Raw genomic sequence first — 13,326 nt, 5'->3', positions numbered from 1 at the left:
CCCAGAATATTATTCCAAAACTCATTACCGAGTGGAAGTATGCAAAGTACATTGTTTTTAAGGTATTGATATTTACTGTCTTTTGCATAGATCTAATAGCAAAACAAGCTGAATTTAGTTTGGGGGTAATTTCTTTAATATGATTTTTCCAATTTAACACATTATCGATTTTTAAGCCAAGAAATTTGGTTGTTGTTGTTTCTAATAGGAATCTATTGTTATAATTATATTGCGCTAGAAATTTGCGAGGTTGAATTTGGACAGGATTTAAATTGAATTACGTTAGTTTTGTTACAATTTAATACCAATTTATTGACTGACAACCAGTCACACATTTTGAAGAGAATTTCCTGATGATGATGATGATGATGATGATGATGATGATGATGATGATGATGATGATGATGATGTGTTATATAAGCGCAGTGTAAGCCGTAGCAACGCTACTCCAACAGAATAGTGATAAAATAGCTATTTGGGAAAATGAATGTAATTGCTAGCCTAACCATTGAGTCGCTTCGAGGTTCATTAGCGAGGAACTCACGAAAGCTGAAGAAGCTGCTGCGTTCTCGATTCTTCGTCCTTTCTCTGTCTGGTCAGTTGCCCGCTGACCTACTAAGCAGGCGGGTGCGGCTCTGTAGTCCAGCCGATAGCAGGTGCTGCGCTGTGCTGCTGAGATTTTAAGCTAACAATACTGTCAAGTTTCCATACTCTCGATACTAACTCCAACAAGAAGCGACTCAGTATTGCTGAGAGATGGAATTATTGCACTTGTCCATCTTATTGAAGGTTAACTGGGTCCACATTCTTTATGGAAGTTACAAGTAACGCTGTAATGCAAATGCTCTGTCGCAATCCGGTGGTGAGTCATATTCCGAACATCTTGTAGAATATGACATCACATAGGTGGGGATCTTACCCGTTCAGTTCTTCCATGTTTGAAATAAATAAATAAATAAATAAATAAATAAATAAATAAATAAATAAATAAATAAATAAATAAAATTAATGAATGAATAAATTAATAAATAAATAAATAGCCAGACAGACAGGCAAATAAATAAATAAATAAATAAATAAATAAATAAATAAATAAATAAATAAATAAATAAATAAATAAATAAATAAATAAATAAATAAATAAAATTAATGAATGAATAAATTAATAAATAAATAAATAGACAGACAGACAGACAGACAGACAAATAAATAGACAGACAGACAGGCAAATAAATAAATAAATAAATAAATAAATAAATAAATAAATAAATAAACAAAAATGTGAAATTTAGAATTTATAAAACAGTTATATTACCGGTTGTTCTTTATGGTTGTGAAACTTGGACTCTCACTTTGAGAGAGGAAAATACGTTAAGGGTGTTTGAGAATAAGGTGCTTAGTAAAATATTTGGGGCTAAGAGGGATGAAGTTACAGGAGAATGGAGAAAGTTACGCAACACAGAACTGCACGCATTGTACTCTTCACCTGACATAATTAGGAACATTAAATCCAGACGTTTGAGATGGGCAGGGCATGTAGCACGTATGGATGACTCCAGAAATGCATGTAGAGTGTTAGTTGCGAGGCCGGAGGGAAAAGGACCTTTGGGGAAACCGAGACGTAGATGGGAGGATGATATTAAGATGGATTTGAGGGAGGTGGAATATGATGATAGAGAATGGATTAATCTTGCTCAGGATAGGGACCAATGGCGGGCTTATGTGAGGGCGGCAATGAACCTCCGGGTTCCTTAAAAACCAGTAAGTAAATAAACAAATAAAGAATTAAATAAACAAACAATTAAATAGATAAATCAATAAATGAACAAAAAATAAACAAATAAATATAGAAATACATAAATAAATAAGTAAATGAGTAAGTAAGTAAATAAATAAATAAATAGATAAATAAATAAATTAATTAATTAATTAATTAATTAATTCTCTACATAAATTGATGTTAATTTGTAGTGTGATGTGCTAGAGTGACAATGAAATACCTATCTGAAATATTCGTGTGGATTATGTTCAATTTAAATTAACTAGTGAGATGTATGCTACTTCTTATTTCATCTCCTGAATGAGTAAATTTACTTCAGTTCGTACAGAGTAATTCGAAAGATCTCTTTGATACCTAAAGATGTGTCTGAAATAAAGTGACATCAAAAACTTTTTCCTTGCATTTCTAACTATCTCCTGATTGTACCTATGCAGTGTAAAATATTACCATGGCAACCAAAAACTTTCCATTAAGCAAAGCCTGCATAGTATAGTATAAAAACAAGGTACAATAAAAATGTAAGGAAAAAGTTTTTGATGTCACCACAGTCTAGTATATACAGTCACGAAGTTCAATACGTAGGGAATATGCATTCATAGATACAGTAGTTGCTAACCACTAGGATCGCTACTATCGACTCATCACATATACTGTGAAACAGTACCGGCACAGTCTATTGTTCTTAGTGCCCTCATCAACTCAAGATTCGTGACTGTATATACTAGACTGTGATGTTACTGTAGTTTTAAGTACGAGGAATGGTTTTGCAGAGAGTATGTAATTAATCTTCTATAACACAACGACTGCTGATAGTTTCCCGGTAATTTAAGTGAACTTAACAAATGTTTGTTGTCATGATAATGATTTGAACCGGGAAATAATTATCTAATGACAACAAACGTGAGTTTTAAAAGCGAAATTAAATTACCTTAGGGTAACTATTATCACGAATTGTATTCTGCAAGATAATCCCAATACGAATAATTGTAGCCTATTTCTGAACAACTAAATATTCGAGGTTATAATAATATATTCGAGAAAAACAGTCGAATCGAAACAGACATGATATAAATAAAAGGCTCCTTGGAATAAAAACAACTGAACATTTGAGGTTATAACAACACTTTCTTTTGAACTGTTTTATCATTTCCTATGTATAATTTTGAACATGTTTAATGTTATTGTAAACTATTTTTACTTATGGGCTAATAACTAATTATGCAATTATTGTAATTCACTAATGTTGCATGTTGTGATTGCGAGTCTGATGTAATCGTTTGATTTAGGGCACTTTATTATACCAGCAGAACAAGCGTCAATGATCTCGTTCATTGGCTGAGGAACTTTCGCGTGAGATTATCGGTTTAAGTCAGCGCTATTTCGAGTATACTCCCCTATTAGACACGTTTGTTATAAACTGGAGAAGATAATCATCCCATCAATGCAGCTGAATTGAGTAAGTCGTCATTTCATGTAATTTAACTTAGTGTCCAAATGTAACCAAAGCATAGGCTATGTTACGAATACATGTATTTTTTTCATACATATAATTTAGATATCAATATATTTGTAATTTCATTATTGAGCATGAACAAATTCATTTACCGGTAACACTTTTCAAGCAAAAAAAAAATTGTACACAAATGAACAGATAGAAATACAGGGACATCATTTTATTTTTACTAACATTTCTGATATTAACCTGGCTATACCTTTGGATCAACGGTTGCTACTCCCCTCCACGACTGGAGTTCGATGGCGTAATATACAAACAAATCACTTTACTAGGTATAGGAGGGAAGAAAAGTAGTTCATCCATTTACGTAAACTAGGAAATATCACGCTTTTGAGTTCGATAATTTTCATTAGGTTTTTGTTTAATCAGAATACAGTACTGTATTAACAATAAGTATTTTTACTCACGAACTGAGCTGTCCATACGGACGTATTCATTATGCAGTGTATATTATACTGTCTACAGCACATTAGCGTACACTATAGAGAATGAAGTTAAATTGAAAAATAATCATAATATGGATATTTAAACACATTTTTCAAAATTGTGGCGGTTCATTTCAATACAGGCTTCAGTTCTAATGTGTGTAATTCCAATTACCAGTTTCGTCCTTCGTACCAGCAACTCATGTTGCAATAATTCTGTATCTACTATGTAAAATAGTACCTTACGTACTGTAAAATCAATCTTCACTTCTGCCCGATCCGAAAACATAAAATTACTCAGACATACTATCTACTGTCCGTCCAAGTGGTTATGTCGCAGGATCGTAGAAAGGAGTGAAATCACGTGACAGTTAATTACTTAACTGTTTTTTAAACAGATGTATGGGTATAATATTACGTAGATGTCCAATTCCTAACAGAAATTAATGTTCTCAGAAAAAAACTAAGACAGCCCAGCCACTAGCCTTTACAGAGAGGCGAATAGAAGCTGGTGGGAAAAACCGGAATGCGACGTAGGCAAACGGACGACAGTACCTGTGCGAAAATGATGCAATATTGAAAGCTCTTTCGTCATTGGAAAACGCGAACATATTTTTGGAACGTACTGTGACGGTAAGGCTACTATGACTGTATATGCGGTCTTGGAGCTGTGTGGAAGACGGTTGAACTTCATTAGTAGAAGGGGTGGGAGTGAAGTAAATTCAAAAACTCAGGTACAATAAAAATTGAAGTAAAAATAAAATGATGTCCCTGTACATGTAAAACACATTCCTAAACAACTTTTTAGGTGCTGGTATCGGAATCTCGGTATTGTCACCATCATTCCCAGTTCCCCGACAGTCGTACAGTCGTAACTTGATATTAGGCCTATTCAAGAAGAAAGGTAGAACAGCCAATCCTTTTTAACTTCAGACCACGCTCTGGACATCTTATATTCCAAAGAAAGATCTAGTGTTCAGTTTTAAAGAAGGCTGTGTGATACGGCTACCTGATTTTTTCACAATTTCTGGGAACTTACATTGATATATGAAATGATTACTTTTAACATTTTGTTAGTTTGTCATTCTCTTATCTTTTTACACACTTTAAAGAACTGAAATACTCATTCTAATTACACCATAAGTACTTAAACTACCGGTACTGGTATTTTCAGAACTGCAGAAAATTCCTGACAGTTCATGTTTAAGTCTTAAGACAGCAAACATGGCTGGAACAGTTTCTAAACTCATTCTGGATTTTTGGAATATCCACATAATGTTCATTAAAGAAAAAACAATCTCCGCTGAAGATTTACTTCCAGGAAGATACAGTGATAGTTAAATGAAATTCCGGAGTTGTGCGTAATGAATAATTTTCTCGGAGAAAAATCTAAAAGTTTCACTCCAATTTAGGCAAAGTTCAGCATTTTCTCATTCCAGTCTCCTATTTTTTTTCTGGAGTTACATATTTCTTAAAGCAAGAAATTTTATAAAACAAATTATTTCATTCATATCAAGTCCATCTACATTTGAAAAAAAAAAATAATGAAATGTTTCTTCAAATTTTTCTGTTTCTGGAAGAGACGTCAGCAATATACATTTCATAGAGATCTTATCTTGTGAATGAATGCCGCAGGCACGGAGATAATGAAGAGCATTTGCATAAGATTATAATATCCGGGTATAACTAGGGACAAATTTTTATTAAATTCGGGGACATTTCAAGGACGAATTTCGTTCGGGGACATGAAGAAAAATTTGGGAATTATCTCCGGAAAACTGGGACGTCTGGTGACTTTAATGTGTGAATCCCGGAAGTAAGGGCGAAATGAAATATTTTAAGGTGTTAGGTACAGCTGACACCAGTAAAAATGTGAAAATATTCAACATTTTTTTTTCCTCCGTTACTGTATCTTGTACAATAATGAAAATGAGTATATGTAAAACACTGTCCTTCTGCTATATGAAAAAATATTTTTGGGATTCTAAAAAATTATTTACATTTTTTCTTTAAAAATTCAGTTCACTGTTCAGTGACGATGCGTTTCCCACATAACTAAAAAACTATCCAACTTTCTGTGATGAAATTTGTTGTGTGTATTTATGCATGTCATATCTACAATATGATGCAAGATCACTTCTCTACCTTTTATAGATTGTCTGATTAAAAATAAATTCATTTAAAAATGGTCAAATATCAGTATTTTCTATTATACAAAATATATAAAAAAATATATTATTTATTAAGGAATGTAGTTGAAAAAGGATGATATTGTAAATATGAGTTTCAGCAATGAGATAAAAGAGAGAGAATATGAAAAAGTTAACAAGTTTTTGAGTTATGAGGGAAATGCTTCATCACTGCACAGTGAACTGCCAACATTTTGATATATTTTTTTTCATATAGCAGGACAGTGTTTTATACATACTAATATTCATTATTGTACAAGATACAGTAATGGAGGGAAAAAATGTTGAATATTTCCAAAAATATTACTGCTGTAAGCTGTACCTAACCCCTTACGTCTTCCTCCAGTCCATATTAAATACCGTCGTACTCTGTCGTTGCACCGCTACAGCTGACTCGCTTTGTCTGCACTGCCGAGATACTGCTCAAGGACGTGCTACATTTTGTATGTAGGCTGTAGACTTGTAGAGATTTCTTCAGCCAGCTAAATTCTGACGCAGGGAATAATAATTACTGACGCTCACCGAAGAACATTTCACTCTCATTCTTGTACATTAGACTCACAATGAAAATTAAACATAACCGTAACATAAACACAGAAGTTTGCGCCCAGGCTACCAAATGGGATCATTCACAATGATTCACATAAACACTGATATTAACATTGCCGTTAGACGTTAACATGAACGTTTGCAGACTCTAAACTTTCATGCTTATGCTTACGTGATTTGCAAACAGTACACAATCGTGGAGCGCTGAAGTATACGACAGAATAATATGAGGAAAAAATCGTCGTTATTATGTTTCCATGGTTACCAAGTATCTTTGCGGTTATGTTTATGTTCCCATCGTGAATGATGGTATGACTTCTTGATTTTACCGTAACGTTTATATTTTTAAGTTAATGCTTACGTAATGTTTAAATTTCAATGTGAATGGGCCTTAAGCGCTCCTAGTCACCTTGATACTGTGTGGCGCGTTGGAGGTAAAAACCGCAAAAAGAAGACAATCACGTACGGAATAACGTTACTGAGGCTCAGCCTTGAGTCCTTTCACGTGCTCGTACCTCACGTGTAAAACCCGCACGCGTGTAACTGTCCATCACGTCATGGGTAAACTTAGCTTCTCCATAACGGTTCCGGATTTTTATACGTACAGAAACACGATTGTTTTGTCTATTGATTCGTACAACTAGGCATAATACAATAACAATTACACTATTCATTTCGTGCCACAAAGTAGTTCAATTTTTATAAGACATTTTTTAAGGACATTCAATAACCAGACATTCAACAACACGTGAACCTCCAAAATCGGAAAACAAACAGGAAAACATAAAAATATTTTATTTAATTTTAACGGGAGAAAAACATTTCCTCATAAAATTTATGTAAGAATAGATACCAGAAACACAATGTGATATTTATTCAAGGACAGTGTAGTGACTATCAGATCGATATTGGAATTTAAAGAATGCATGATATATTCATATGCAATAGCAAATTTTAACACTTTTCACCTATGAATTACAGGTTGAGAGTGATACCGTACTGCAGCCGTGGCGAAAATGTGATCGTGCGCCGAGCCATTTTGTAACCTGCAACGTGCATAGCACCTATGGAGGGAGGCGGACACCCGAAGAGGAAGTGAAGCAACTATCTGACTTATTAACGGATTTCATTTTCCTTATGTCAAGCATTTAAATATAATTTTATAGAGTATACGATTACAAATTAATGTTTAGTACGTGTAACGAAGAAAGAAATGAACAAGAAAACATAGGACACATTATCACAACCAAAAACTAACTGTCTTCAGAATGTCTCTGCGACAGAGTTTCAAAATCAGGAATTATGTAGTTGATCACGAAGGTATTTGTCTGTCAGTCGTGATCTAAATTTGGTTTTTACTATTTTAATTGTTGAAAATAATTTTTCACAAACGTAAGTTGTAGCGAACATGGCTTCAACAGAGCAAGCGAAAGAACGAAGCTTCGGATATTTATTTTTTGGCAAAGATTTGAAAAGTTCAACATTGGTCAAGTCCTTACATCTAGCTTTCATTTAACATCACATTGTAAATCTGTGAGTTTAAATTGCAGATTTAACCGCATTATTCGCACATCTGCTGAAAAAGGATCGACGTACAGAGAATAATAATAATAATAATAATAATAATAATAATAATAATAATAATAATAATAATAATTCACCTTATAATGTTTCATGAGTGACATGTAGTATAATGCCGTTTTATGTTATACAACCGTTTCCTCATAATACTTGTGAACAAATAATACATTTAATATTCTCATCATATTGGCAGTAAAAAAAAAAATGCGTCCTCCCATTCTACTTCAAACTCTCGTTTTTGTAGAGGTACATGGTTTCGAGAGAGACATTGGACGATACGCCACTCGCAGGTCAGAGACAAATACAAATGGAACGGAGTTTGACTCCAGTGAGTGAGAGGGTGGGGATTGGGGAAGGTACGAAGTAAGAGAAATGCACAGTTGTCATTGCGAGCCACAATGTGCTCGTGAGTCACATTTTCGCCACGGCTGCCGTACTGGCACAAACGCCATTCATGATTGATCCACCGAGCTACATCATTATTTCCACGTGGTCGACGAATTGCTAGTAAACATGAACACTATCCAGACAGACAACAAAACACAAATTAAACGCCAAAACAACATAAAATGAGCAGAAATTCACGTTTCCTTGTTAAAATAAGATAGCCACAATTGTATGAATTCGTTAAAGGTCCATCAAACAGCATCAAAACATAAATTGTCCAAGTTAAATACTATTATATATTCCATAATTTTGAAAAATAAAATTCGTTGTTTCACATTCACACAATTTACGTTTTGATTAGTTGCTCCTCAAATGTCGTAGAGAAGAATATTATGTATCCATGTACCCATTGCTTACCCACTTCACTTTACGTGATTCGGGTTCCGCATATTGCGGATATATTGCAGGACTGTGACCCATTTTCTAGTTGTACACCACTTCGGCGAGCCACACTGTACATGATATGTATCTGTGGGGAGTTATGTCGTGTACTAGGATGAGTTTATGTGTAAGTGTTCGTGTAAGATAGAGAAGAATATTATAGACTGTTTTACTAACGGCTTGAGGGTATAATGTCGTAGTTACTTAACAACAGGTTTCGTCTGAAGTTCAATAACTTCATCATTGTTAAGTGGTAGCCAAATATCGGAAAACGTTTTGAATGGGATGACTGTCAGAGCAAGTCAAGTGTCAAACATTTTTGTATTTTCTATTAGTCTGAAATGGATCGTTTTACTTAATGATGCACGTATTTCGCCTGTTTAGTTTTTGTGAGCCCCATTTGCTGTGATAAATAATATAGATTCTGCGAGGATTGTTCGATTAGGCACTCAGGGTTCAAAGCTTCTCCATTTCGGCGACGAACGTATTTGACTCCATCACTTTCAGATATAGAAATCCTTCTTTCATATCACTTTCGCCCAGCCATCATTGGTCCATGATTGATCATTTTTGAACCAATTTACATGATTTTCTCGTTGCCCTTTGTTGAGAAATGGCTTTTTTCTGGGTCCTATTGTTTTCAGTCTATTGTCAAATAACTTCCTTCGAACATTCCTTGCAGAAATACTAAGTCAATTGCTGTGTAGAACTTCCTGTATCACTTTAGAAGATTTCCTTCGATCTTTCAATGCTAATCGACAAATCTGCCTCACATCTCTTGGACTTACTTTAGGTTTTCTACCAGTCCTAAGTGTTGTTTTACAAGATTTTGTGGATTTGTACTTCTGCCATATCTTCCGGACGCCAGACACTGTAGCACCATTACTAAGTATTCTTGCAATTTACTTGAATGTGTAGCCTTCTTCTCGAAGTGTGACTGCCCTAGAAGGTATCCAGTCCTTTCGTGGAGCAATTGTGATAAAATGATCAATAAAGTTTGTTGTAAAGCACTCAGGTGTTCACCTAACGAAATCTTAAGTCAGACTAATGATAGAAACACACTAATAATGTTCACATTTTATGCTAACATTGCTCAAGAATGCTTTTACTGATCAACAATAATCTTAAAATCAACAATGAACTAGTTTTTATTACAGTAAATAATGGAAAATTATAATGAAATCTGAAATTAATATTTAGATCTTAAACGACAAGAACATAATTTCCCACATAGTAATGATTATTTATTGTTAAAATATTCAGGATTTAATATAATACCTTTATTATAACCCCATAATTAACGAATCAGTCACAAATAACATTTTCAATTGTACAAATCTGTGAATCAATGCAGATGTTATAATAATTCAGTACAAAAACAAAAAGTTTCCAGAATTATGGCCACCAGTGTATGTTCTGTATCCTTTGCCAGTAGTCATTGTCTGGAGAACTGTTTTATGTACTGTATCCTTTGCCAGTAGTAATTGTCTGGAGAACTGTTTTATGTTCTGTATCCTTTGCCAGTAGTCATTGTCTGGAGAACTGTTTTATAATAATAATAATAATAATAATAATAATAATAATAATAATAATAATAATGATTTATTTAACCTGGCAGAGTTAAGGCCATACGGCCTTCTCTAACACTCAACCAGGAGTAAAGACTGCGTTACAAAAACACTACAAATTAACAAATTACACTACAATTTTACACACAAAACTGAATAAGATAATAATAATAATAAAAAATAAACAACAAATAAGAAGAAATCAGACATAATATATAACATACAGAAAGAAAGAAAAAAGCATAATAATATGTGAACAGCAGGTCAAAATAAATGAGGCATACAAAAAAAAGACAATTATTCATAATAATAATAATAATAATAATAATAATAATAATAATAATAATAATAATAATAATAAAGAAGAATAGTAATAATAATAATAATAATAATAATAATAATAATACTAATAGTAGTAATAAAATAGTGCAGTACAAAGTATACAGTGAATACAATATTTCTAAGTACACACAATAAGGAAAATTAAGATTATATATAGCTCACCTTATCACATTAGAGATATAACATTATCGGAAAATATGAAAACAAAAATATAAAATAAGTTGAATATCATTAGAACATAAAAAAAATGTGAATACGTGGAAACATGCAATACAACACTTGTCATAATAGTAAGTTAGTTTGGCAACTCGTCATAAGATAATTTTCTAACTTGGATTTGAAAGAATTCAATGTTCGGCAGCCCTTGACTTCAGGCGGCAGAGAGTTCCAGTGACGAGAGGTAGCAACAGTGAAGGATGAGGAATACAGAGACGATGCGTGAAGTGGAATTTCTAGCGTGTTATCGCGTTGTGATCGAGTATTAATATTATGATAGCGAGAGAGAGTATGAAATCGAGCGAATAAATAATAGGGGGATGAAGAGTGCATAATTCGATATAAGAGAGAAAGTGAGTGCAGATTTCTCCTCTCATGTAACCTAAGCCATGATAACTTCTTGAAAGAAGGTGAGATATGATCATAGTATCGAACATTACAAATGAAGCGGACGCACGCGTTATGAACACGCTGTAGTTTCTGAGCGGAATCAATCCTGAGATCACTGAACAAAACGTCGCAATAATCGAAGTGAGGTAGAATGAGTGTCTGTACCAGCGTCTGTTTTAATTTAGATGGATAATGATACAATCTTTTTTTTTATGTACTGTATCCTTTGCTAGTAGTCATTGTCTGGAGAACTGTTTTATGTACTGTATCCTTTGTCAGTAGTAATTGTCTGGAGAACTGTTTTATATTCTGTAACCTTTGCCAGTAGTCATTGTCTGGAGAACTGTTTTATGTACTGTATCCTTTGCCAGTAGTAAATGTCTGGAGAACTGTTTTATGTTCTGTATCCTTTGCCAGTAGTAATTGTCTGGAGAACTGTTTTATGTTCTGTATCCTTTGCCAGTAGTAATTGTCTGGAGAACTGTTTTATGCACTGTATCCTTTGCCAGTAGTAATTGTCTGGAGAACTGTTTTATGTACTGTATCCTTTGCCAGTAGTCATTGTCTGGAGAACCTTTGTATGTTCTGTATCCTTTGCCAGTAGTCATTGTCTGGAGAACTGTTATATGTTCTGTATCCTTTTCAGTCATTGTCTGGAGAACTGTTCTACTTCCTAATAGTTCTTGTAGTCATTTTTGGTTATTTTTCGCTTAAGAAGTATCGAGATCATTCATAGATCGCCATGTATTCTGAATTCGATTTATTTAATAAACTCTCATTCAGAGCTGACTAATCAGTACTTCTAGTACACAAGCAGCAACGGAATGCTCTATTTTAATGTTACAATACCTCTAAATCATGTACATTAAATTACCCACAATTGAATCAAAATGCAAGTGGAGCTTCAGAAAAAAAAATGCGTGCAGCTATGCAGACTCGACCTTTTCGTAATGCAATAAACCGCAATAGCGAAAATATCAGCTGTATTCCTTATTCACTCAGCCTTGACCAGCCGCGGTGCTGTGATACACATAACTGTTCATGTGATACTTCAATGTCTCTCACGTAGTGTGCGTCCTTTGCGTGTTGCTTGTTAATTATAATTATGCACACATTTATTATTTTTAAGTTCTCCCCTATAACTCGTAAACTGAGCTGGCGGCAATTCTCCGGCTTATCCTCAGGTTTTGGTGTGAACATACAGTAACTGCACTGGACTACTTTCTCCGCTGTTTCTGTTCGTATGCTATCTTGTTTCAACAATTCTCAGTACCCTCATAACAGCAATGCTTCACAACAGTTATTGCAAGTTAGTTAGCAACAAATAAAAGATAAATGCAAATAAGACGAGGATCGTGGTTATCGGAAGAAAAATAAAGAAGGTAAACGTGCAAATTCGAAATGAGGCAGTAGAACAAGTGGACAGCTTCAAATACTTTGGGCAGTGATATCAAAGAAAGCGCATTCTTCTGACCTTGACATCGTGCGCGGGCCTTAAGCGCTAGGTATGGAAGGAGGAAGAAGTCTGTATATGAATAAGCAGCCTGTTGGATTAAGAAAACAGTGGTGCACAAACTGAAAATGGAACGTGAAATTTTATGTCGTTATTTTTATATGGCTTCTTTCTGTTTGATATTTTATTTATAGTCTGTAAAACAAAAGTACTAACATCAATTTCTTAATATTGCACTTGTGTTTTAAATGTTAATAACATAATAAAGAGTTAAGAAGGAATATTCACATGTAAATTCCATAGTAGTACAATTATTATACTGTATTAAGTGGATGAAACACATCATTCATAAAGAAAGTGATATCCCAAAGAAAGAGAATAAGTATGACATGATAATTTGGAATTGATATTGATGGTACCTTTAGCCTTATAAAATTAATCAATAAACTAATCAAAACAATATTATAGTACAAAGCCAACTTACCTAGG

The sequence above is a fragment of the Periplaneta americana genome, chromosome 12, assembly GCF_040183065.1.
Source record: "Periplaneta americana isolate PAMFEO1 chromosome 12, P.americana_PAMFEO1_priV1, whole genome shotgun sequence".
Taxonomy (NCBI): Eukaryota; Metazoa; Arthropoda; class Insecta; order Blattodea; family Blattidae; genus Periplaneta; species Periplaneta americana.
The sequence above is the reverse complement of the archived record's forward strand: the minus strand, read 5'-3'. Positions refer to the sequence as shown.